We start from the raw sequence: 2,236 nt of genomic DNA, 5'->3' as shown, positions 1-2,236 counted from the left end.
GGGAAAAGCCTTTTATAGAAACATGTGTCCAGAAATAAACAAGATTCTCTGTTCAAAGGTTTGTTGTAAATTACTGAAGCAAAACAAATTGAAGGAGATGCTCCTTTTCAGAGGTCATCTCTGATTCAGGAAAAGATGGAGGGGGTGGGGGAGGTAGTCAGTAGAACTCCTACACATTATTTTAATAGTTACGTTTTTCAGAAATGGAAGGAGATGTGTGTTGTTTTTGCAAACATTTCTGCTCCAAAGTTCAAGACCATGGGGTCATTGGCACAATGGGTATGTTTTAATTTTATTGGAGGAATTAAAACCAGTTATCAGTAAGGAGAACAATAAAGAATACATGCTGACAGTACAGTTTTGTTCAGGAGATAATAAGACATTGAGAAAGCATGTTTACTGCATAGTATGTGCCAGCATGAGGGCTGTAAATGAGAGCGGTAAAAAGAGATTCTGAGGAACGTATAATTGAAAACGGTGGCATGATGTTAGAGCAATGAAATGGACTACAGAAGCCTGCCGACACAAGCACAAGGGTCTTCTGAGAGGGAAGTAGGGCAAAGCTGATGTGGTAACAGCCGCAGTGTAACTATCTGTTCCAATAGCAGAACAGGAACTTTATGATGGCGGGTTTTAAGGGATACTGAAAGAATGCAAGGTGTACTCCACTGATCTCGTACGTAAAATATCAGTGCATAAGATAAGAACCTCCTTGCACCTGATTATAGCTGGGTAGAAGAATCAAGGACAGAGTAGTGTCCGGAATAATGACAGGGGAGTTTTGGGAAGCAAGGCTATTCAGACCTAGATAACCGTATCAGTAGGATCATGTAAGGCTGCGATTGCCTACAATTTTGGTATAGATGTGGCAAAACTAGGACCAGCAGTCAAAAAATAATTAGGGGCATATTGCTTATTTGAAAGGCATTCAGGTAAAGAAAAGGATGTGCGATGGCAGCAGTGGGCCCAGCTTCAGAAAAAATGGAGTATAAGATATAGGATCACAGAATAATTCAGGTCAGAAGAGACTTCAGGAGGTTGTTCTTGTCCAACATCCTGCTCAAAGCAGTTTTAGCTATGAGGTCAGACCAGGTATCTCAGGGTTTTATCCAGTCTGGCCTTGAAAACCTCCAAGGATGAAGATGAAGACTACATGATTTCTCTGGTTCCTCTGTTTCAATGCTCAGCTCTCCTTATCATGAAAAATTTTCTTCTTATATCAGATCTGAACCTCTTTTGTTCCTCTTTACACCCATTGCTCCTTGTCCTCCCACCGTGCACCACTGTGCCCAATTCTGTCTTCTCAATAATCACCATGCAGATACTGGAAGGCTGCTATTAGCTTCCTCCCCCTCCCACTCACCTTTTCTCCATGCTGGGAAGGCCGTGTTCTCCTTCCCTCAGCCTCTCCTTACACTGTGAATGTTCCAGCCCTCTCAGCATTGTGGTGGCTCTCTGTTGAACTCGCTGTAGTTGGTCAAGGTCTTGTATTTGCAGAGGTCCAGAACTGGATGTAGTAGTCTAGATGTGGCCTGATGAGTCCTGCATAAAGATGATAATCACTTCCCTCAACATCTGGCTGTGCTCCTCATAATACAGCCGAGGATGCTGTTGGCCCTTTTTGCTGCCAGGGCACAGTGATGGCTCATGTTCGGCCTGCTGTCTGCCAGGACCTTCAGGTCGTTTTCTGCAGAGCTGCTCCTCAGTCAGTCAGTTCCCAGTCTGTATTGTCATGAGGGCTTTTTCCTTCCTGGGCTCATTTGTCCTTGTTGAATTTCTTAAGGTCCCTGCCAGCCCATTCCTGCAGCCTGTCCAAGTCTAGTAAAACTATAGAGGACACCTCTATGACGGTAGGAATGCAAGGTACCTACTATAGATGATAGTAAAGCTGATCAGTGAATCCCGAGTCCACCGGGATAGTGGAGGAAGACCCCTGGGACAATCCACAGGCAATATTTGTGATTTGTTAGATTTAAGGCCGATAATTAAAAGCTTTATAGTTGTATGGAATAGTTTGCATAATCATACAATTATGAATTAATATGTGTTATTTATCTAGCTAATTATTATTTTCTTTTTTTGCTTTCCCAAACTCCTTATAACGGGTTCACTAATCGATAGATATCGTAATCATTTTATCAGTTACTTCCTAAGTCTCCCAACTAAGAGCATGAGCATCAAACCTCAGAAGTAGCAGTACCCCAAGGCCCTTCATTTGTCCTTTTTTGCCCCAACG

This window comes from Aquila chrysaetos, chromosome 9 (genome assembly GCF_900496995.4).
Source record: "Aquila chrysaetos chrysaetos chromosome 9, bAquChr1.4, whole genome shotgun sequence".
Lineage (NCBI taxonomy): Eukaryota > Metazoa > Chordata > Aves > Accipitriformes > Accipitridae > Aquila > Aquila chrysaetos.
This window is presented reverse-complemented; position numbering follows the sequence as displayed.